This window comes from Sorex araneus, chromosome X (assembly GCF_027595985.1).
Source record: "Sorex araneus isolate mSorAra2 chromosome X, mSorAra2.pri, whole genome shotgun sequence".
In the NCBI taxonomy this organism is placed as follows: domain Eukaryota; kingdom Metazoa; phylum Chordata; class Mammalia; order Eulipotyphla; family Soricidae; genus Sorex; species Sorex araneus.
The window spans coordinates 155,598,635-155,624,325 of NC_073313.1; the positions used below are offsets into that span (position 1 = coordinate 155,598,635).

At 45.8% G+C, this 25,691-nt stretch overlaps 1 pseudogene; it reads right to left on the bottom strand.

Moving 5' to 3' along the window:
- Positions 1–19,782: 19,782 nt before the first annotated feature.
- LOC129399843 (immunoglobulin heavy variable 1-2-like) lies at positions 19,783–20,223 on the bottom strand (annotated as a pseudogene).
- Between the last annotated feature and the right edge of the window lie 5,468 nt (positions 20,224–25,691).

A 25,691-nucleotide genomic window follows, 5' to 3' on the forward strand; every position in this document is an offset into this window, starting at 1 on the left:
CCGTTCTTCCCACTCCATGAAGTAGAATTTCTCACAAAGGAGATGGTGGTCTGATCCTGTTTGGAATTTTGGGACAAGAGAGACATTCATCAGGAAAAACCGTCAATTAAATATGATGTGGTCAATTTCATTGTGGAACTGTCCACCGGGAGACTCCCATGTCCAATGTTTAGTTTCTGCCTTCTGGAACTGCAAGTTACCATGAATGGTCTTTCTCCACATGATGAGCTCAGACAGTCTGTCACCCTATTCATTTCATTTTAGGCCATGGGTACTGATGTGGAGTTCTTTGGGCCATATTCTCGGACCTATCTTGGCATTAAAATTACTGGCAATGACCTTGTAGAATGTGTGGCATTCTTATTGAAATTCTCCAGCCCAATGTAGAATTTCTCAATTTCTTCTCCACCATAGTTGGATGTTGGTGGGTAGACGAGGAAAATAGAAACTGCTGGCAATGAGCCACATCTATTCAAACATAAGCGTCTGTTCAGAGTTGTTAGGCATTTGAACGTATCAATGCTCATGGCTAAGTTCGTGTTGACAAGGACACCGACACCACAGATGCATCTACTGTCGCATGTTCTAAGCCACAGTTCTCCAGTGTTCAAAACGGTGTAATGTGATCGATGCCTTCTTGTCTCGGTCAATGCAATCACGTCTTAATTCATCTTATGTGCTTGCACCATTGGGTCCTCGATGGATGCTTCCAATGCCAGCGTTCATGCATTAAAATACAGACAGTTATTTTATTTTTTTTTATTTATTTTTTTTTTTTGGTTTTTGGGTCACACCCGGCGATGCACAGGGGTTACTCCTGGCTCTTCACTCAGGATTTACCCCTGGCGGTGCTCAGGGGACCATATGGGATGCTGGGATTAGAACCCGGGTCGGCCGCGTGTAAGGCAAACGCCCTACCTGCTGTGCTATCACTCCAGCCCCACAGACAGTTATTTTAGTACTTCTTCGTTTTGGCAGCCTAGTTTCGCCCTGAGATTTTAGAAGCCTCTCCTTGCTTGTCCTTCTCAAAGCTGCCATATTGTGTGCTCTTCCAGTGTCAGAGGAATGAGGCCCATTTTTGTTACTGTTTTTAGCATGTTGAATATGCCACGGGTAGCTTGCCAGGCTCTGCAGTGTGGGTGTCAGTTTGGTTCGCTCTTCACCAGTTGGCACCATTGCCACCACTTGCCATGATGAGGCAGTGAACCATCAAGGGAAGACTAATATTAAGAAGTAGAATTAAAGGGCTGGAGTGATAGCACAGCAGGTAGGGCATTTGCCTTGCATGCAGCAGCTGACCCGGGTTAGATTTCCAGCATCCCATATGGTCCCTCGAGCACCGCCAGGAGTAATTCCTAAATGCATAAGGCTGGAGTAACCCCTGTGCACCGGGTGTGACCCAGAAAGAAAAAAAAGTAGAATTAAGATGTTAATTAATATGTTAATTAAGTTATTGGTCTAAGAATAGGAGAAAAAGACGAGGTCTAAGCCCATTCTTTTGCATGTGGTTGTCTAGTTGTGCTAGCACCATTTGTTAAAGAGGCTTTCCTTGCTCAATTTCACATTTCTTGCTCCCTTATCAAAGATTAGATGGTCATACATTTGGGGTTGTGTGTAGGGATATTCCACCCTGTTCCATTGGTCCGAGGCTCTGCCTTTGTTCCAGTACCATGCTGTTTTGATTATTGCCGCTTTATAGTAAAGTTTGAGGTTGGGGAAGGTGATGCCTCCCAGCATCTTTTTTGTGGAAGTCGATGTGGAGGTCTCGTTCTGTTCAGCAGGGAGAACCCTTCGTAGGGCGCAGCCGAAAGAATAGACGCAGAGCCCGGAGGAGGGAGAAAAGGCATTTATTCTATGGCAGTTACAGTATTTATACCTCCCTGTTGGGAGGAGGTGGTGCCAGGACCCCCAATAGAAATGCAGGGTGTGGCACAGGATTTAGCTGGTAATAAACAAATGCTGATAGGATAAGATCAGTAAGATTAGGAGTGGCACCCTTTGCTAGGTGTGGCAGGGGGTTAGCTAGTGATTAAACAAATAGTGACAGGATAAGATCAGTAAGGTAAAATGGCTCCCTACATCTCCCCCTGTTTTGTTTTAAATTAAATGTGGTCAGGGGAGGCATTGTCCGGTATCCCTTGTGACATAAAGACTCCATTTTTGCAGGGAGAGGAAGGAAAGAATGATCGGGTCTAAGCAGGGGGCTCCTCATAGGCCCCATCAATCCTTGGTTTTGGAGTAACCTCTAAGCTATACCGGAATACCTCGAAGGGAGCCGGGCCGGGGTATCAGCCCTCCCTTGCAGTGCTTTGCCTGGCAACCTGATCCACAAGAATAAATCCTTGGGAGCCCGGCATCCTCAAGGTAAAGAACTGGGGGAAGATGAGGTCCTACAAATCAAGCCAAAGATCCTTAAACACTCGAACAATCTCATTTGTTACTCTAAGATATTAACCCAGCCCTGGACCCAAAGTAGCACTTGCTGTAGAGTGTCCAATTGTTGCTCAGCATCATGGTTGACAGTAGCCTGCATTGTCCAAAGGTGGTAAGAGTCATTTTGTCATGTTTAGACGAAGTTGTGTGTCTGGACTGAGGCTTGAAGAACTATTCCTGCAACAGCATCAGTGGTGGTTACAGCAATGAGTCCAGGATAGCTGCGATCAGGGGCCCAAGGAATTGTCAGGAGTGCCAGAGCAGTTGTGTCAGGTCTTCAGTCAGGAGCCCTTTATCGGGGGAGCGTTGCCATTCTCTGGTCAGGTTCATTGGTAACCATATGTGATCTGGCCCTTAATAAAATTATACTGTGGGGAGAATCTTGGATTGAGAGGGAAGAATTGAGACACATAAATAATGCACAATCACCAGAAAAGAAAAATCTTTTTGTGAGTGATCAGAGGTAGTATGAATTTGGGACTTGGTATGAATCCAAGTCTGAAAGTGAAGAGGGAGACAGGGAGGCACTCCAATGCAGACAGGATCAAGTGAGTATCCTAGAGAAAAAAATTAAAAGGTGTTTCTTCTTTATTCGGCAGCTGAGGCATCTGTGAATCCCATGGAGGGGGTAAAAGAAAGGAATTGTTAGCCGAGATACGGGGTCCTGGCATGGTCCAATCTACAACCTGTAAAAGTGGAGGGTGAGGAATGTAAGTCCAATAGATATGTTTAGCTTACTAGAATTCAAGAGGATTTCAACTGTTAATAACTATTAATGTTCTCCCAATATGAAATCTGGATTGAAAATTTCAATTTCTTTGTAGGCGCCACATTCTGATTAGAAATCTTTGTTTAGACCTGATCTAGCAAGCTCCAAAGATACTTAGATCTTTTAAATTGCTGGGCTCCATATCACTCTGACCTCCCTTGATTTTGTTTGCCCAGATCTAAGAATTACTGACTTTAAACTAGCTCTAATACTCGAGTGTTCCACAGACAGAGAGACAGACAGTCAGACAATAAACATCACACATGTGCACAAATATATACTTGATCGATCAATCTGACCCCTCAAGAATGGCAGGAAAAAACTGATAGACTGAGAAAGGAAAGAGCAGTCCCCAGGGCAAAGTGAGCCCTGTCGGCCGATTGGGAACATTGCTCCCCGTTTCTCTGCCTGAGCAGCCATTTCCTGCTTGTTGAAAAAACGGGTCAAGAAAGCGCTTTTGTTGATATAAGCTTGCAAAACCTTCTCAAAGTTGTAGAAACCTAAGCAGAACTAGGAAAGATAATGAGACAATTACACACACACTAGGAGCACACGCACAAATCTTACTCCTGCACACGCTCAGACCGGTCCTTCTTTCACGCGGGTGCGCACCCCACTCACCACATTCACACTGAGACTCCCGATCCTGCCCTACGGGCATCATCTTCGGTCTTGAAGTCACGCTGGTTCCTGCTCCAGCCAGGCCAAGTCTGAATAACTGTTCTGTGAGCGAGACCAGTAGTTGGTCACTCCCGACGCAGCTGATTGAGCAGAAGCAAGTTCCTGGGCAGTGGCAGAAGGGACACTGTCCTCAGAGGATTCATTTATTCTCTGGGTGGAAGTCGGTTCAGCCAGAGCAGGTGTGTCGACCTGCCTTATCAGTCGTTCGGGGAGCCAGCGGGCTACACCATCAACAGCATCAAATATGCAGGCTGATCCTCGGCCCCATATAAGGACTGGATCAGGGCCCTTCCATAGACCACTCAGAGGGTTTTTCCACTTTACTTTTGCGTAAGTGTGGCTGGTGGAAGTATGCCAAAAACGGTCTGCTGCGCTGCGGCCTTCTTTGTCCAGTATAAGAAAGTTCATGACAAACAAAGCGTGAGATAGTAACGTCTTAGGGGAAAGCGAGGCTGGGTACAGTTCCTTTTCTGTCCGGAGCTTTTGAATATATGATTTAAGCGTGAGATGGGCTCGCTCCACTATCCCCTGCCCTTGAGGGTTATAGGGGATCCCTGTGTGATGGGAAATCTGCAGCTTCTTACAAAAATGCTCAAACTTTTTTCCAGTGTATCCTGGACCATTGTCTGTTTTTATTAGCTGCGGTTTGCCCAGTACAGAAAGGCAGTGCAAAACATGAGCAATGACATTTTTTGAGGCCTCTTCAGTCTGGGCTGAGGCGCAAATATACCCACTAAAGGTATCAATAGTCACATGTACATATTTAAGCTGCCCAAAGGAAGGAATATGAGTAACATCCATTTGCCAGATGGCATTAGGGACTAGTCCTCGGGGATTGACCCCTAAGTGAGGCACGGGTAGAAGGGATACACAGGAAGGGCACTGGAGCATAATCTGCCGTGCCTGCTCACCCGTGATTTTAAACATAAGGGGGAGAGTTTGAGCATTCAGATGGTGAAGGGCATGTGCAGTTGTGGCCTCCTTCAGCGGATCTGCTTGTAGAGTTAGCGCTGTGAAAGATCGGGTGGCCAAATCTGCCAAGTGATTACCTGCCGCCAGTGGCCCAGGGAGGTTAGTGTGGGCACGAAGATGACCTATGAAAAATGGAGCTCGCCGGGAGCGAATATACTGTTGGATTTGCAAAAACAATGACGTTGCGGGGGAGGAGGGTTTAATGTAACTAATAGTCTCCAGTAATGGTATAGAGAAGGCCACATAGGCACTATCCGTGTATAAATTGAAAGGAAGAAGGGAAAAAAATTTAAAAACCATTAGAACAGCTGTGAGTTCAACCAGCTGAGCAGAGGACTCCTTTGTGGAAAAAGAAACAGTCTCACCCTCACAGGCATAGGCGGCCTGGCCGTTAGAGTATCCATCAGTGAAAATCACTTTAACCCCAGGGATAGGGCTGGTCTTAGAGATAACGGGAAAAACCCATTGATGTAAAGCCATAAATTGTATCAACTTATTGGGGGGATAACGATTATCTAAAATTCCTGAAAAGGAAGCGCAGGCGATGGGCCAATCATCAGTATTTTGAAGAAGCCAATCTATCTGTTCCTTATTGTAGGGTTGAATAACAGAAGCCGGTTCAAGACCAAAGTGTCTGCGAGAGAAACTCCTTCCTTCAATAATTAAGGATGCCACTAAGAGATAGTAGGGTACAAGAACTTTCTTTGGTGTGGCAGGAAGGTGAATCCAAGAAACAGGGTTTTCCTGCCAAATTAAGCCCGTGGGGGAATGAGGAGTAGCGAAGATAAGGAGGTGAAAAGGGCATTGATAATCTAGAGAGCAAACAAAGTGACCTTCAATCGCTTTTTCTATGAGAACTAGGGATTCTCGGGCTGCTGGTGTCAGACTCCGAGGGGAAGAAGGGTCAGCATCACCGCGCAAAAGGTCATAAAGGGGCATGAGGTCTCCTTTGGTAAGTTTCAGATAGGGACTGAGCCATGTAATATGCCCAAGCAGTTGTTGAAAATCATGTAGTGAGTGTCTTTAATGAAGTAAGCTTCAGCTGCGTTTTTTGCAAAAGTACACGGGACCCCTGAAGACGAAATCCAAGAAAGGTATAAGGGTCAGCGATCTGAATTTTTTCGGGGGCAACTTGAAAGCCAGACTGAGTAAACACACGGATCACCTGATTGCATCAGAGCATAGTGGCCTGTGGGTCAGATCCAGCAAGCAGTATATCATCCATATAATGGATCATATAGATGTCGGGCCATTGTGCCCTAATGGGAGCAAGAATTTGAGCCACAAATTTTTTGACACAGTGTGGGGCTATTTGCCATTCCCTGGGGTAAAACTTTCCATTGAAAACGTTGCATGGGCTCTTTATAATTAATAGCTGGCAAACTAAAGGCAAAACGGGGGCGATCATCAGGATGCAAGGGAATTGAGAAGAAGCAGTCTTTTAAATCGAGTACTATCTTATACATTTTTGAAGGAATGGCTGCTGGGGACGGCAGTCCAGGTTGAAGCGCCCCGAAAATGACCATGGTTTTATTTACTGCTCGTAGATCCTGTAGCAGTCGCCAACTGCCATTTTTCTTTTTTATAACAAAAATGGGTGTGTTCCAGGGGGAAGAGGTGGGATCTATGTGTCCCGCCGCGAGTTGTTCCTGCACTAACAACCTGGCGGCCTGTAATTTTTCAGTGGGAAGCGGCCACTGGTCCACCCATACAGGCTCATTGGACTTCCATATGATCTTATCCGTATGGGGTGCAGGAGGAGCCGTGGCAGTCACTGAAAATAAACCTAAGCCTGTGCGGTCATTTTTCACTGGGTCGAGGGCTAGCGGTGCAGGCGTGCCCTGGAGATATTTTCCTAGAAACTTTCCGGGAGAATAACCTGCTGCAAGGAGCATGTCTAGGCCCTTGGCATCAATTAGTATAAGGTCCATTTGTGAAAGAATATCCCTGCCCCAGATATTGAGTGGGAGCCCGGGCAGAACATAGGGGCGTACCATCCCGGATCTTCCCTCCTTGGTGCGCCAATCAAGCGTAAATGAGCTTAACATAGGGTTTTGGGATTGACCTATACCCTGAAGGTGAGTCAATGAGGGGGTGAGGGGCCACCTTTTTGGCCAGTCTTTTTCAGCCATGACCGTTACATCCGCACTAGTGTCAATTAGACCTAAAAACTCCTTCCCGTTGATCTCTAAAGTCATCAGGCCCTTGCGATTAAGAATGCGTTGGGCAAAAAATGCAAAAGTGTCTGATATTGGGGGTGGTTTTTGTACTGTTGTTATAGGAATGAGTATTAGCTGTGCTAGCCGCGCGCCAGCGTCCAAGACTGAAAATGGGGAGAGTTGTTGGGGACTGCTCAGGACCCTGAACGAAAGAGGACCCTGAAACCTTTACCCTGGACAAACCGGAAAATTCCATTACCAGCTTTGCTTGACCTGAGGCACAGGTGCCCTTGTGACAAAGGAAATAGCCAAACTCAAGAGGTAAAAGTAGCCCAGGGCAGTTAACTGAGAGACCCCATAAAGCCCTAAAGTAGAATACCTTCCTCTACCTTGTGCATTCCTCCTGCCAGATGCTCCTGCCAGATAGACCCTTGCCTTCCCCTCCCCACTATTTCTCAATCTACTCTTGAAGAATGTTGTAAGCCCACCTAATACACCCCGAACCTTTCCTTATTTGGTCTGAGAAGACACTTCCCTGATGATTGACAACTTATGTACCAACCCCCTGCTAAGAAAAGTATAAAACCAGCATGGCTGTTAATAAAGTTGCCCTTGATCGGCATGTGTCGTCTTGGGCCCCCTGTTTACTAACCTCACTAGTCTTATTTCAGATCGGGACCCTCACAGAATCCACCTAATTAGGAGCGCTTTCCACTGTTGTCTCTCCGCGGGCCGGAGAGATCTCCAGGGGAACGCGCAACTGGCGCCCAGCGTGGGTTCGTGAGTTAGGCCACCCGATCGGACGGCAAAGCGGCGACGAGTCCGGAGCCACTCATAAGGCGTCAGGTAAGCCCCCTAGGGGTGACGCAGAGCTGGGTTAGTCTAATAAGGTACCTTTTCACCGCCGTCCCATTCACCCCTCTTAAAGATGGGGTCAGGAATCAGTCAGGAACCTGAATTTATTGAAGGCATTCAGGAAGACTTACGTGACAGACATATCGAGGTTAGGAATAGGGTTATTTTAAAGTCCCTCCCTTTTGTTCACAAGATTTGTCCCAAGTTTGTTGTTCCTTGTCCCACGATCAATTGTGTTTCTTGGGAGCGGGTAGGCTCTGAGCTCACTTCCTTTTTTGCTTCTAAAGGTTCGGAGGCTGACAAAAGATTTATGCTCCAATACTGGTCGCTCCTCAAATCCATTATCACTAGTGCCCACGACAACCCCCGTTCGGCCCAGATTATTAGCACGGCCCAAGAGCGCTTAGAGGTGGTCTCCAGGGGCTGTTCCCATGCCGCCTCTCACGCCCAATCCCTCTCGGACCTTCCTACTGTTGCTTCTGATCCCCACCCTTCGAGACCCGAATCCCTGCCCCCGGACAAGGGCATGATGACTTTAGAAATCAACGGGAAGGAGCTTTCGGGTCTGATTGACACTGGTGCAGATGTAACGATCATTGCCAAAAAAGACTGGCCAAAAGAGTGGCCCCTCACTCCCTCGATGACTCACCTTCAGGGTACAGGCCAATCCCAAAACCCTATGTTAAGTTTGTCCCCACTTGATTGGCGCACCGAGGAGGGCAAATCCGGGACTGTATGCCCTTATGTTCTGCCTGGGCTCCCTGTCAATCTCTGGGGCAGGGATATTCTCTCAGAAGTGGGCTTTTTACTAATTGACACCAAGGGCCCCTTCCCATTGAAAAATTACAGGCCGCCAAGTTGTTAGTGCAGGTACAGCCCGGCACCCCACCCCCATTTTTGTGATAAAAAAAAAAAGAAATCCGGTGACTGGAGGCTCCTCCATGACCTCCGGGAAATAAATAAAACTATGATCCCCATAGTCGCCACCCAGCCTGGCCTCCCTTGCCCATCGGCTATTCCCCACGTCAACTCTAAGATTGTCCTTATTCTTAAGAATTGCCTTTTCTCCATTCCCCTCCACCCAGAGGATTGCAAACGGTTTGCCTTTTCTCTCCCTATCACAAACTGTGCTGGGCCCCAGCCCTCGCTTCCATTGGAAAGTCCTGCCCCAAGGCATGGCCAATAGCCCTACCCTTTGCCACTTCCATAATTTACCCTTTTTGCGCTCTTTTATCCCTCCTTTTACTTTGTTCGTTACATGGACAACATCCTCTTGGCCGGTGCAGCCGCTGACCTGCTTCACTCGGCTGCGCAGCGTCTGACTCAGACGCTGTAACACAGGGGTTTCCGCATTTCCTAGGATAATACAGATGCACCCTCCCAGCTTTTCCTTGGTTTTGAACTTGCTGCCGTGTCCAAATTATTTGCCTCGACCCCTCAACCCTTTAATCTTTATACAGATAGCTTTTATATCGCCACCCCCTCTCCCTGGAACACAGACAAAAAAAAAAAAATTGGCAGTTGGTGACTGCTACGGGATCTATGAGCAGTAAATAATACCATGATCATTTTTTGGGGTACTTGAACCTGGACTGCCGTCCCCAGCAGCCATTCCTTCAGAAATGTGTAAGACAGTACTCGATTTAAAAGACTGCTTTTTCTCAATTCCCTTGCATCCTGAAGATCACCCCCCCCCCTTTTTGCCTCTAGTTTGCTAGCTTCTAATTAGAAAGAACCCAATGTACATTGTAGCAACCCCATTGTCAGGGGGACAAGACCAAAAGTAATGTGGACGCCCGTAGGGCAGGTTTAAGAATTTCTGTGTGAATGTGGTGCGTGGGGTTCGCACCCGAATGAAAGAGGACCGGTCCGAGCGAGTGCAGGAGTGTGATTTGTGCGTGTGCCCTTAGTGTGTGTGTATATTTGTCTCATTATATTTCTCTTAGTTATGCTTATTATTATCAGCAAGGAAGTCAGGAAAATGCAAGATATTGTGATTGAGTGTTTATTAATATCAGGAATGAAAAAGTGTGTCGCTAAGGTGGTCTATCCACCTCAGAAGTAGTCTTGACCTTAAAATTGTAACATCTGACAACTTAGGTTTCAACAACTTTGTCATGGATTGTTTTGCCGGCTTATATCAACAAAAGCGCTTTCTTGACCCAATTTTAATAAGCAGGAAACTGGCTGGTCGGGCAGAGAAACGGGGAGCAATGTTCCCAATCGGCCGACAGGGCTTAACTTTGCCCTGGGGACTTGTTCCTTCCTTTCTCAGTCTATCAGTTTTTTCCCTGCCATTTCTGAAGGGTCAGATCGATAGATCAACCGCAGATGTGTGCACATGTACATGTGGTGTTTTTAGTGAACTTATTGTCTGTCTGTTTGTCTGTCTGTCTGTCTCTCTATGTGGAACGCTTGATTGCTGGAGCCAGAATGAAAATCAGTGGTAAAAAAATTAGTCCTGGGGAAAACAGGATCATCTCGAGAGATCAGAGTGATATGCAGTTCAGCAATTTAAAGGATCTATGTGATTTTGGAACCTGTTAGACCAGGTTTAAACAAAGATTTCTAATTAGAATGTGGCGCCTACAACGAAATTGAAATTTTTAGTCTAAAATTCTTATTGGAAGAACATTAATAGTTATTACCAATTGAAATTCTTTTGAATTCCAGTATCTGTACTATCTAGAAACAGCTACAGAACTAGAGCCAGAAATCTAAAAGTGAATTGAGAATTTAGAGTGCAAGGTTTATCTTATAAGCCTCTGCTAATTTTAATGAGGAATTTAGCTGTTTTTCAAACAACAGAGGTACAGAAACCCTCAAAATAAACAAAGTTACTTGTGTTTCCATAGACATTTGATAGTCAAAATTTTTTTTCTATGCTATTATCATAATTTGGTTAAAAAAATATATATATATATATGAATACCCGAAGGGCTCTTTCTGTGTTTGACAGCATGCTTGTATTGTGGAATTGATAAAGTTAGAAAGCTCATGATTTGAACTAAGGTACAAAAACTGTTGAACTTAAGCCAAAGAAGATTTACTCATGTTTCATGAAAATTGATGGTTTAAAGGTCTTATGCTGTTGTGTCAATGTACTTATACATCTGCATTGGATTATTAGAATGTGAGCTGAAATAATTGTAGTAAAAACAGGTTCGAAGAGTAATAGTTTAGTTAAAACATGAGTTTTTTGGAGTTCTAAAATTGGTTGCAAAACTTGTCCTACCAGTGTTTTATTTGATTTGAGATAACAAAAAAAAAAAAAATTAAGCTACTTAGCTCAGGGTTATAAGGAGTTAATCTCAGATGTCAGTTCGAGGGTTTTTAAAGATTTTCCTGGATCTACCCATCCCCCTGCTGCATTCCCAGCTCTGCCCCAGTCAGACTGGAAAATGCAGACCCTCCTCAACAGTGAATTCTAATCACACTTTTGCCCAGCAGATAAGACTGGCTAATCCAGTTTTTTGACTCTTCCAAGTATCTGGTTCTTGCAACTTTGTGAATGAGAAAGGGCTTGGGAAACAATTGATTCTTATATTTGCATTAGAACACACAAAAAAGAAATAGTGGGAAACCTCCTTGTAGGAGGAAAAGTCTATGCTTATATTTTAACAGATGACACCTACTAATGTACTCCTGGTCCTGCTATGGCTTCATCTGGAGTACACTTCATCCTCCTGGTACTGACCCAGACTCCACAACCCACAAGGTCCTGCCGAGCTGACTGCTGCGGTTCGAGACCTTGCTGACCCTGTCTAGGACGCCGTGACGCCCGATTCTCCTGTCCGCCATGACGGGGCTCATGCTTCCACCTCCCCTGCCCCTTTATCTCCCCTTTCCCCATCTCCTTCTGATTTTTAGCCCCCCTCCTTTTTTTGGGTACCTCCCTTGTTTCCTCCCAGATTTTTAATTTTACTTGGCAAGTCCTTAATGAAGCGGGCGATGTTGTCAATTCCACTTCCACTTTGCTTCTACTACACCCTGGCCCGAGCTCTGGGTTGACCTCTGCGCCCTCCCAATGCCCAGCCGTTTCTGGTCTCTCCCTGATTACGCTGGCGGTCGCGCGCCCAAAGCCGTTCCTGGCCATAGCGTCATTTCTGGCTGCTCCGCCCGCCGCCACCGCCAGAAACTTCTTTCTGACCCCATCTACGTTTGCCCTGGCCGCCGCCATAGGCTACAACATAACCCCTCTCTTGCCCGCACTTGTGGCGATCGCCCTGATTTTTTTTTGTGCCACCTGGGGCTGCGAGACCACGGGGGACACCTATAAGAAACCTTCCTCCCCCTGGGACTTTATCACGATCCGACGAGCACCTCACACGCCCTCTGTCGATTGCAACCGTGCGTGAAATTTCCTCACCATCCAATTCACTTCTGCTGGCTAACGGCATCCCTGGTCCAATACTTTGCCCTGGGCTCTTCGCCTGTATCACCTCGGCTACGATAAAGGCTTCACCTTCTCCCTTCGCCTTCTAAAAACTGCCCTCTCCTCATGCCCTATTTCCATGGGCCCCAACAACACCTTTCACCATCATCGCCCCCCTGCCCTCCGTCGCTACCCACCGGCGCCCTCCGGGACCCCGCCACCCACATCCTTCTTCCATCCTACTCTGCCTGCGGGTCCAGCACCCTCTTCTCAGCCCATCCTGGATATGGTCAACGCCTCTGCTGCCGCCATCACCGACCCCGCCTATGACCAATGCTGGATCTGCTACTCCTCTCAACCGCCATTCTACGAAGGCATTGCTGTCCTCGGCTCTCCATTGAACGTCTCTGACACCAACGAACTCCGCTGGGAAGTGGGGCCCACGCACCGATTGACTTTGGGACATGTGGTGGGATCCGGACTTTGCCTATTGGGGCCCAATATGCTCCCCCCGTATGATTTAGTACCCGTTTGCAATCAGACTCTTGTTATATCCAATTCCTCCCTCCGCGTTAATGCCACCTTCTATCCTTCCTAAGTCGTGGCCCCCGCTGATACGTACTTCGCCTGTTCCTCTGGCCTGACTCCTCACATTGTTACATCTGCCTTCCTGGCACATAGAGATTACTGCATTTTGGTTCTGCTTTTGCCACGCCTCACGGTTCGCCCTGCCGATGCCCTGCTCTTCTCCTCTTCTTCCTCTCTCCTGCGCCACCAACGTGAGCCTGTTACTGCCATCACCTTTGCCCTCCTTCTCGGTCTGGGTGGTACAGGCGCCGGTACGGGCATCTACTCCCTTATCTCCTCTCAGGAAAACTTCCACCAACTGTCCCTTGCTGTGGAGGCTGATGTCCGAAAACTTAAATAGGGCCTTCTATACCTAACTGACACTGTTGGCTCTCTGGCTGAGGTCGTCCACCTTAACAGACACAGCCCTGAGCTGGCCTTTTTGAGAGAGGGGGGAGTATGTGCCGCTCTTTAGGAGGAATGCTGTTTCTTTAAAGATAAGCTTGGGCTAGTTAAGGATAGCATTAGACGAGTGGAAGAAAGCTTAGAGTAAAGGAAAAGATTGAGAGACCAGGAGGAATCTTGGTATAAAAATTGGTTTTCCACCTCACCCTGGCTCTTGACGCTGTTGCCTAGCCTCCTTGGACCCTTCATTGGGTTCTTACTGCTAGTTTCCTTTGGCCCATGGGCATTCCGCCGACTCATAAATTTCAGTAAGAACCAGGTTGATGAGGCAACCAAACGTTCAGTACAGGTCCACTCTCAGCAGCTCTCCCAACACGACCCCGAAGGGCTGGATAACTTGGAAAAGCCCACACTTCAGCCCCTGAGCTTTGCGGAGTTCGAGCACCTGAGCACCTGGCATACCGCCCCTGCTCACTCTGTTCCCGGCTGTGGAAATGCCTAAGACGGGGATAGCTTGGTGCCAGTATCTGGGTGCGAACATGGCACCACCTACAGTCATGCACTCATTTTTCTAACCTTTTTTGGTCACTGCCATGTCCAGAACTGGAAGCCCACTAAGTAACCTAAGACAGGCACTCCACCCACTCGCTCATTTTTATAATAGAAAAAGGGGGGAGATGTTGGGGACTGCTCAGGACCCTGAACGAAAGAGGACCCTGAAACCTTTACCCTGGACAAACCGGAAAATTCCATTACCAGCTTTGCTTGACCTGAGGCACAGGTGCCCTTGTGACAAAGGAAATAGCCAAACTCAAGAGGTAAAAGTAGCCCAGGGCAGTTAACTGAGAGACCCCATAAAGCCCTAAAGTAGAATACCTTCCTCTACCTTGTGCATTCCTCCTGCCAGATGCTCCTGCCAGATAGACCCTTGCCTTCCCCTCCCCACTATTTCTCAATCTACTCTTGAAGAATGTTGTAAGCCCACCTAATACACCCCGAACCTTTCCTTATTTGGTCTGAGAAGACACTTCCCTGATGATTGACAACTTATGTACCAACCCCCTGCTAAGAAAAGTATAAAACCAGCATGGCTGTTAATAAAGTTGCCCTTGATCGGCATGTGTCGTCTTGGGCCCCCTGTTTACTAACCTCACTAGTCTTATTTCAGATCGGGACCCTCACAGAATCCACCTAATTAGGAGCGCTTTCCACTGTTGTCTCTCCGCGGGCCGGAGAGATCTCCAGGGGAACGCGCAGAGAGTGATTCAACTACTACTCCAATCTGCCCTTGAAAATCAGCATCTACAATCCCGGGGAGTACTTGCACGCCCTGAGGGAGCATATTGCCTCACCCAATAATTAGGCCAAAAGTTCCAGATGGCAAAGGGCCACAGGCGTTGACATACACTATCTGGGGAAACCTGTTCTTTAACTAATATTGTGCGGGAGGTGGCACAGAGATCCAATCCGGCTGAGTACGGGATGGCTCTGCAGAGGGATTGGGTGCTGATGGGTTGAACGGCCCATGATTTTAAGGTGCCCCGGTCATGGGAGAGGGAGAAAATTGGGGGCTGGACGCCGATGGGTTGAATGGCCCATGATTCTGAGGTTCCCCAGACACGGGAGATGGAGCGAACTGGGAGCCCTGGGGCTGGCCCTGTATCCAGTTTCCCGGCCTGGCCTTCTGGCGGCACTCTGACGACCAGTGGAAACCCTGTTTGCACTTAAGGCAAGGACTTCTAGGTCTGGGCCGCGATTTTTTATTGGGACAGTTTCTTAAGAAATGTCCAGGCTGCCGACAGCCAAAGTACAGCTTGTTCAGACTGCTCGATGGTTGAATAGAGAACTGTTTGAAGGCAGCCCCTATAGCATGCCCTATTTTTTGGGTGGTGGGATCAACCTCGGAGCATAGCCGAATGTATTCTGAGAGGGTCTTCCCACGCTTATAGGGGCGGAGTGCGGCCTGGCAGATGGGATTAGCATTCTCATAGGCCAAATGGCAGATCAGCTCATTATCCGTCTCTTCGTTTCCCATAAGTTTTTCAGCCGCCTCCGTGAGGCGCCCTATGAAATCACTATAGGGCTCGTTAGCTCCCTGACGAACCTTGGCTAAGGATGTTACCACCGACCCTTTAGAGGGAAGTCCCTTCCAGGCCCGGAGGGCAGCCACATGTATTTGGGCAAGTAGCCCTGGGGGAAATCGAGCCTGCACCTCATTAGAATCAAAGGGTGCCTGACCCTGAAATTTAGCAAAGATCCAGGATGAGGAAAAGCCTCCTGCCTCAATGTTGCGGCGCGCCATTTCTTGGCATCGTTCTAAATAATCTGCTTTCCACAAGAGATAGTCTCCCCTACTCAGGACAGCCTTAGCGACTGAGAACCCGTGGTTCGGCGTGAGCCATCCCTCACAAAAGGAGTCCAAAAGGCCAAGCGTAAAAGGAGCAGTGGGGCCGCAAGAAGAGACAGCAGCCTTTAAATCTTTCAGGTCTTCGAATTTTAATCTACGGTAGCTTTGGCGGGTTGGTGCCTGCGGAGCTACGTCCTGAGGGGAATTTTCCTCTTCGGAATGTGCCCCTTCCTCAGGCTGATCGGCCTCCTCAACTTCTCTGTCTGAGGGATCATCATCAGGTGGAGCTGTGGCAGAGGTGGGGTATTTGGGGGCCCGAGAATGGGACCTGGTAACTGGGAAGGCAGCCATAGATTTTGAAGCTAGAGTGTGGCAGGGCGGAAGAGAGACCGAGTTTGCACTAGATTCTTGGGAGAGGGTAGAAGGCTGCAGGGCACTCACTAGTTCCTGAACCAGCTGCCTTATTTCAGTCAAAAGTTGAACATTTTCCTGTTTCTGTTGGAGAACTGCGCATAAGGCGGCGGTGTCCTGCGCAAGCTGGCGGGCTGCCTCACTGGCGTATGGGGGATTATAAAAGGCAGGGTCATGGGACAGATAATGGAGTGGTGGAGCTGATGGCTGACACCTCTCCTCCTCATCTACCTGGGTAGCCTTGACCTCTGGCTGACACCTCTCCTCCTCATCTACCTGGGTAGCCTTGTCCACCGGGGGCAAGGACTTAGGTTCCGGAGGAGAGGGATCGGGGATATCAGAAGTCACAGGATAAAGTCTCGGAGGTGCCTCTACGCGGGAGGGCTTAGATAAGGGAGCAGGATGGTCAGAGCCTATGGTAGTAGAATTTGAGGAGTTAGTCCCCTGCATGGGGGGGTGCCTCATCCCCAAAGACTGAGGAAGCCTTGGAACTCTCATACTATTTCCTCAAAAAAATCTCAAGTTCGGAAACACGGTGCTGACTTTTTCGCGCCTTAAGAATCTCATTTAAGATCCAAATACAAAAAGCAAAATTAGCGAGACAAAGGATGCAAATAACTGGGATTTCCCAGGAGTAGGTAGAGATGGAGGAATCAGAGGGTAAGTAGGCCATTCCCGCACCACGGTGTGTGCCAAGAGAAAGGCGACCCTCAGAAATACTCACTTTTTCCGTGAATTCGACGGCCACGTTGGGCGCCAGGTGTGGAAGTCGATGTGGAGGTCTCGTTCTGTTCAGCAGGGAGAACCCTTCGTAGGGCGCAGCCGAAAGAATAGACGCAGAGCCCGGAGGAGGGAGAAAAGGCATTTATTCTATGGCAGTTACAGTATTTATACCTCCCTGTTGGGAGGAGGTGGTGCCAGGACCCCCAATAGAAATGCAGGGTGTGGCACAGGATTTAGCTAGTAATAAACAAATAGTGACAGGATAAGATCAGTAAGGTAAAATGGCTCCCTACACTTTTTCCCAAGAATTGTTTAGCAATCCGTGGGCGTTTGTTGTTCCATATGAATTTCAGGATTGCTTGATCCATTTCTTTGAAGAATGTCATGGGTATCCTTATAGGGATCACGTTGAATCTGTACAATGCTTTTGGGAGTATTGCCATTTTGACAATGTTGATTCTCCCTAACCATGAGGAAGGGATATGTTTCCATTTCCTCACATCCTCTTTTATTTCATGGAGTAGCGTCTTGTAGTTTTCTTTGTAGAGTTATTTTATTTCCTTAGTTAAGCTGATTCTGAGGTACTTGATTTTCTGGGGCACAATTGTGAATGGGATTGTTTTCTTCATGTTCCTTTCCTCTGTTTCATTGTTTGCATATAGGAAGGCCATGGATTTTTGGGTATTGATTTCATGGCCTGCAAATTTACTGTACAAGTTTATTGCTTCTAAGAGTTTCTTAGTAGAGGATTTAGGCTTCTCTAGATATAATATCATATCATCTGCAAATAGTGAGAGTTTGATTTCTTCCTTTCCTATCCGGATGCCCTTGATATCTTTTTCTTGTATAACAGTATCAAAAGTACTTCCAGGACTATATTGAATAGAAGTGGTGAGAGTGGGCATCCTTGTCTTGTCCCTGATCTTAGAGGAAAGGCCCTTAGTTTTTCCCCATTGAGGATAATGCTTGCCATAGGCTTGTTGAAGATGGCTTCAACTATCTTGAGGAAAGTTCCTTCAAAACCAATTTTGGTGAGGGTTTACATCATGAACGATGTTGAATCTTGTCAAATGCTTTCTCGACATCAATTGATATGACCATATGGTTTTTATCATTATTTTTGTTGATATGATGGATTATGTTGATTGATTTCTGAATGTTAAACCATCCTTGCATCCCTGGGATGAATCCCACTTGGTCATGGTGTATGATTTTTTTGATGAGTTGTTGGATCCTATTTGCTAATATTTTGTTGAGGATCTTCACATCGGTGTCCATCAGGGATATTGGTTTATAATTTCCTCAATATAAGACCACAAACCATAAGGTACATTGAAGACAAGGTCGGCAAAACCCTCCACGATATTGAAGCTAAAGGTTTCTTCAAAGATGACACGGAACTGACCAAGCAAAAGGAAACAGAGATAAACAATTGGGCCTACATTAAACTAAGAAGCTTCTTCACCGCAGAGGATGCAGTGACAGGAATACAAAGACAATCTACAGAATGGGAAAGGATATTCACCCAATACCCATCCTATAAGGGGTTGATATCAAGGGTATATAAGGCACTGGTTGAACTCTACAAGAAGAAAACATCCAACCCCATCAGAACATGGGGCGAAGAAATGAACAGAAACTTTCCCAAGGAAGAGATATGAATGGCCAAAAGGCACATGAAAAAGTGCTCTACGTCACTAATAATCAGGGAGATGCAGATCAAACCATGAGATACCTCACACCACAGAGACTGGCACACATCCAAAAGAACAAAAGCAACTGCTGTTGGAGAGGATGTGGGGAGAAAGGGACCCTTCTACACTGCTGGTGGGAATGCAGACTGGTTCAGCCCTTCTGGAAAACAATATGGATGCTTTTTCAGAAAATTAGAAATTGAGCTCCCATTTGACCCAGCAATACCACTACTGGGAATATACCCCGGAGAAGCAAAAAAAGTATAGTTGAAATGACATCTGCACTTATATGTTCATCGCAGCACTGTTTACAATAACCAGAATCTGGAAAAAACCCGAGTGCCCAAGAACAGATGACTGGTTAAAGAAACTTTGGTACATCCATACAATGGAATACTATGCAGCCGTTAGAAAAAAAAATGAAGTCATGAACTTTGCATATAAGTGGATCAACATGGAAAGCATCATGCTAAGTGAAATGAGTCAGAAAGAGAGAGAGACATAGAAAGATTTCACTCATCTGTAGAATATAAAATAACAGAAGAGGAGACTAATGTCCAGGAATAGTAGAAATAAGTACCAGTAGGTTGGCTTCATGGCTTGGAAGCTGGTCTCACATGCTGGGGAAAAAGGCAGCTCAGATAGAGAAGGGAATACCAAGTAAAATGTGGTTGAAGATCCCACCTGGGAAGGGAGATGTGTGCGGAAAGTAGACTAGAGACTGAACACAATGGCCACTCAATACCCCTATTGCAAACCACAACACCTAATTGGAGAGAGAGATCAAAAGGGAGTACCCTGCCACAGAGGCAGGGTGGGGTTGGGAGGAGATATGATTGAGGGGGGAGGAATACTGGGTTTATTGGTGATAGAGAACGGGCACTGGTGGTGGGATGTGTTTGTGAACATTGTATGAGGGAAAACAAGTTCTAACGTGTGAATCTGTATCTGTACCCTCATGGTGATTCACTAATTAAAGGATAAAATAAATTTTAAAAGAAAGAATAGGAGAAAAAAACCCAAGTGGCATTTTGCCCTTGAGCCTGATCAGCAATCAGTAAGGGTTTTGATATGTTGATTATGCTACCCCCAATGCAGGAGAGACTGCATTTTAGATTGCATTTAAATTCTAGAAGAAAATATGAGGCATATATTTTCTTGACTCTCTAGAACCAACTGTTATAGAGAGAAACCATCTTCTTCTTGGCTGTTACTGAAGGACAGAGAGAGATCCTGAGCTATTTCCTCAAACAAACCTGACCCTGAGAGCTGCATTCTGTGTCTCTGACCCTGACTCTCTGAGGAGGAAGTCAGGAGGATCAGTGTCCTTGTCATCTCACCCAGCACAGCTGCCTCCCCCTGAGTTTTCTGGCACATTCAGGATGTGATTATCACGCTGTGTGTATCGCACAGTAATACACGGCTGTGTCCTCAGTGCTTAGCCTGCTCAGTTCCATGTAGGCTGTGTCCTTGGACTTGTCTGCAGTGAGTGTGAGTCTGCCCTGGAACTTCTGTGCATACTCTGTACCATCATTGCTAGGGTTTACCATTCCCATCCACTCGAGCCCTTGTCCCGGGGCCTACCGCACCCAGTGCATCCAGTAGCCGGTGAAGGTGTATCCAGACGCCTTGCAGGAGATCTTCACTGCTGTCCCAGGTTTTGCCACCTCAGCCCCTGACTGCACCAGCTGTACCTGGGAGCTCACACCTGTTGACAGCAGACAGGAGTGGGTGGACTCCACTTGATTTGCCCTGTTCCCTCAGCCCAAGGAATGGGTACACTTACCTGCAGCCACTGACACCAGGAAGAGAATTCTCCAGGTCCAGTCCATGCTGAGAACAGTGCACACAGGGGCTTCTCAAAGCGTGGGTGTGCCTGCCATGTGATGTTGTCAGGACACAGACACATCTGTATTTAACTCAGTGTCCCTCGTGTAATTTGCATATTCATGAGGAGATAGAATTCATAGATGAAGGCCTGGTCCAACCTGAGAAGGGGCCGGTGGAAGCCACCAGGGTCATCCTCAAGAGGAGGGAAGAGGTCCACGGTCTGATCCTTGTTTGAGGAAATGAGACCCTGCCCTGTCCCAGGACTCTGTGCACACAGAGCTCCCCCTCAGGAGGGCCAAGCCCTTTTAGGACCTTCCCCTAGGTCCCACCACGTCTGTATGGTCTGGATACATCTGGACACACCTGTGCTTTGAGGTTATTTCTGGGATCCTGTAACTCCCCAAGGGATACTACAGGGAGACTACAAAATCATCCAGTGGTTTTGTATCATGGTTTTTGTATCAAAATCATCCAAATGCTATTAAGAATTCCAGAAACACCATCTGCATACAGGTTTTACTGCTTATTAATTAATAAATGTTCCTCCCCAAATGATAATTATGCATAATTTAACTTTCTTTGTCCTATACTTAATTTAATTTTGTTTTTTGCAAGAGCACAACATTTAGTTTTTTTAAACAATTTTTATTATTTTACATTTTATTAGATCACTTTGAGATCGAACCTTATAAAATTATTCATGATTCGATTTCCGTCATATAGTATTCCTGTTTCTGAAGAGAAACCCCTATCACCTCTGAACCCAGTTCAGGCCTGCAACTCGGTGCTCATGAGACTTGGCGCCCCCTGCAGCCCGGACCCCACCCTGCAGGGAGAGCCTCTGGGCTCTCAGGAGCTTTAAGCTCTTGGTGTCTCTAACACAGGATTGAATCCTGGGACTTCACCTCAGAAGCCTTGTTCAAGAGTCATATTCTTTTGTGGGCCTTTTGTTCTGGTTTTGAGCCATACTTGGCAGTTCTGAGGACTTACTCCTGGCTCTGTGCTCAGGAATCACTCAGGTCGATCCATCCTAGGACAACATTGGCAAATCAAATTGTTGAATATATATATCCATATATAGATATAGATAGATAGATTACAAGGTGCTAAAGTGTCAGCTTGATGAAATTTTAAGTAATTATGAAAAAGAAATAAAATACATAATTCACTCAAATAAAATGATGTAAACTATCAAACTAAAAGAGGATTTAAGTATATAACTAAAGACATTAAACAAAAATATCATATTAAATTTTCTAAAATAATGAATACTTCAAAATCCATGCATGAGTCAAACATGTTTATTATGTAGCGGTATTATTCTAACAAATATAAGTAAACACAAATTGGGTAAAATAAAATTAATAAAGTGTTATGACACATATTATTTTAACTCTAATTTTTCAGTGATCCAAAATAATATTATATAAATAAATTTACTTAGATAAATGCAAGGGTGAGAAGCAGAGAGCCGTGTTCATGAGAGCACATGGGATTCTCCAAATGGGAAAAATCCTTGAGTTCTGATTTCTGGTCAGACATGTTAGAAGTCTGGAAACATCTGGAAACACCCAGCACAAGTGAAAACCTGAACAAGTGAAACTCAGAGACTCACTTTCAGTCTCTCTGTGAATACTAGGAAAAGGGAGATGGAGAGAGAAGCAAAATAGTATTACCTAAGTAAATTATCTAAATAAATCCACACCAGAATGTTTTCACTTGGGGCACCCCAGAGCGGGGTGGGAGAGAACCCTCCCGCCCCAAGGGCCAAAGCCCCAGCAGCCGACCTTCACTACCCAACCGCCGCCTTGCTCCAGGCCACTTTCTGGACCATGTGGCCACTTTGAGGCTGAGCAACACATTATAAGACACTTTCTTCCCATTTTCTATAATTACCACACCACAGTTGATGGAGTTCAGACAGTTGGCAATAAATCATAGACAGTTATATATATACATATATATAAATGTACATATATATATGCACGTATACATATATACATACCTCTCAGAGAGCCCAGCAAGCTATCCAGAATATCCCGCTCGGATAGGCAGAGCCTGGGAAGCTACCACTGTCATATTCGATATGCCCAAACCAGTAACGATAGGTCTCAATCCCCTGATCCTGAAAGAGCCTCCAATTGTTGGGAAATCTAAGTAAGGAGAGGCCGCTAAAATCTCAGGGCTGGGAGCAATAGAGAAGTTACTGGTACCCACTTGAGTAAATCGACAAACAATGGGATGACACTAATACAGTGTGATCAATTTACTTAGAGAAATGCAAGCAGAGAGAGAGAGAGAGAGAGAGAGAGTGAGAGAGAGAGAGAGAGCACAGGATTGTGACAGGAAGGTCAGTGCAAACACAGAATCTGGTCATCATCACTTGAGCCATCCTTATCCTTTATTGATCCCTAGGATACTACATGGGTTCTCTCTCATGCGTGTACCCTCCCTCTCTATATATTAATATATATATGTATATTTATATATATACATATATATAAATTACAAGGTGACACCGTGCATTCTTTGATGAAATTATGTAAAGGAGATACAATAAATAATTCATCCAAATAAAATGATATAAACCATCAAACTGAAAGAGGATTTAAATAAATAACAAAAGACTTTAAAAAGATATATCGGGACCCTCTGCGCCTAAAGACTCTGATTCCAGAGACCTTCTAACACACTTTGGCATCCAGCGCAGCTTCTTATAGCAATGCACTGGAACTGTGAGCTGGGCTAAAACTCCACGCTGCCCGGGGATGGATCTTTCCTCTCCATCCTGTCTTTCTGCAAGGAAAATGGTGGTGGCAGCAACATCCACGTGGCGGGAGCCACCTTCTAAGACTCCTAACCTAGAGGTATATGGTTTTTACACGTTGGGGCTCCTAGGTAATCATGGGAAGTGGGTGTAACCGGCATGCCCTCGGCCCAGATAAATCCGGAGCTGCTGTGAGCGAAACAGACCCACTTCGCCTAAAGACTCTGATTTCAGAGACCTTCTAACACATTTTGGTATCCAGCGCAGCTTCTTACGGCAATGCACTTGGTCTGTGAGATGGGCTATGCAATTTCTGGCAGAATTTTCCCTGGACTTTATACAGAAATACAAAACCGTGTCCACGCGACTTAACATCTCTTAATAGTCAGCAATGTGAAACCGTTCCTTTTTAGCAGTTCTGACGTTGGGGGGAAACTCCAAATAATAACAGTGAGTTTTTTGTTGAAATATGGAAGGTAATCAAAGTAGCAGTCATTTCTCTAGACTGTGAACTAATCAACAGCCCCACGCAAGCAAAGAAGAGGAAATATCCCTCTTTCCTGGTTGTTTCCCATTTTCGGGGAGAAACGCGGTGTGGCGTCCACCATACTATGAGGCACGGGAAGGGGGATGAGGGAAAAAAAAAAAGGAAAAGGGAAAAGGGAAAAAAAAAGTTATGTGCTTGGAGCAGTGGGGCTACATATCTCTTCATTCTCAGCAATGGAAAACTAATTATCAAATGCTTCCTTGGGAGTAGGGCTGTCTTTCTTGGGGGGGAAACTCCAACAACAATAGTGAGTTTTGTGTTGAAATATGGAATGTAATCAAGGAAAAGAGAAAATGAAGTGAAATTCATCAGTTATGCAGTTGGGGGTAGGGGGCGGGGATGGGAGGTATACTGGGGTTTTTGGTGGTGGAATATGGGCACTGGTGAAGGGATGGGTGTTTGAATATTGTATAACTGAGACATAAGCCTGAGTACTTTGTAACTTTTCACATGGTGATTCAATAAAAAATATATATCATATTAAATTTCCAAAAATAATGACTTCAAAAACCATGCATGAGTCAAACACTGCTGCCAACATGTTTATTATATAGCAGTATTATTCTAACAAATATAAGTAAACATAAAATGAGTAGAATAAAAGAAATAAAGCTTGTTGGCACATATTTCTTGGACTAATTTTTTCGTGATACAAAATAATATATTATTTAAAGAAATTTACTTAGAGAAATGCAAAGGGAGAGAAAGAGAGAGCCACGTTCATGAGACCACATGGGGTTCTCCAAATGGGAAAAAACTTTGAGTTCTGATTTCTTTTTCAGACATGTTCGAAGTCTGGAAAACATATTTCCACCTAGCACAAGTGAAAACTGTTGCGTGAATGTTCATGGGATCGGAGGCGCTGAGATAAGGGACTCGGAAGATGGAGGTCTAAGGCTCTCTCTGGCTCTTGGCAAAGGTAGAGGGCCCTGTGATCTCCTTTTGTTGATCATGGTACCTCTGAAGTGCGCAATACAGTGACTTCACCAAAAGCATCAAAAAAAGTTATAGGAAGAACATTGAGACAGTGGAAACATGTTGTTTCCTTGTACCGGTGGGCCTGTAGCCTTGGGAAAAAGATACAGAACTGAGAAGGAAAAGATACAAAAACAAAACTGAAACCTTTCTTGGACTACAGGCACCTGGATTTACATCCCTGAAGACTAGGCTGTGCTGCCACTTCAAATACACACTGGGGAGCATCTGAAATCTACATCCCAAAGACTAGGCTGGGCCTGAGGCTGCATTTTGCAATCTCAAAGGTCAGGCCTGGCTAACACCGGAGATCTGCATGTCAAAGACCAGCCAGGCTTCTGTGAGAGAAGGAAAACTGCTCTTTTCAATATACTGAAATTATTTTCTGAAGGCAGCTTGAAGGGGGGAAATGTTCCTATCTGTGTTTCAGTCTACGTGGGCTCGCCCTGATAGCTCAGTCCATCCCCAACAGAAAACCTGGACAAGTGAAAGTCAGAAATTCACTTTCCGTCTCTGTGAATTCTAGGAAAAGAGAGATGGAGAGAAAAGCAAAATGGTATTATCTAAATGAATTTACTTAGAGAAATGCAAGCAGAGAGAGAGAGAAAGAGAAAGAGAGAGAAAGAAAGAGAAGTGGCACAGGATTGTGAGAGGAAGTACAGTCTAAACACAGAATCTGATCATCCTCATGTGAGCCATCCTTCACCTTTTTTGATCCCTAGGATCCTATTTGGGTTTCTCTCTCTCACTCATCCATGTATTGCAATACAGACACTGAAAGGTTATCATTGTTAGGGCGCGGATCGAGATCTCCCTATAACAACAAAGAGACTCCAGAGACTGCAAACAGCAAGCAGGGTTTATTGTAAGACTGGCTAGCCAGGGTCCAGCCGCCTACACGGACACGCAGGTCCAGCAGGTTGGGCCAAAGACCCCGAGCTTCTCCAAAGGAGATCTTATATAGGCCTTCCCCGGCCGTTACAGCAGAGCCCGCGCATTTCATAGCCAATAGATTTGTAATATTGCAAACTTTCTTAACCAATCCATTTAAAAGGATATCACTCCTTAGCCTATGGTTTTAGAGATCAGTATTTGCGCCAATATTCAGGAATGTCCCGGTTCTGGGGGCAGCTCTGGGTCTTGTGATACAGGTCATGTGATATGGATCTGGTTATCTGGTC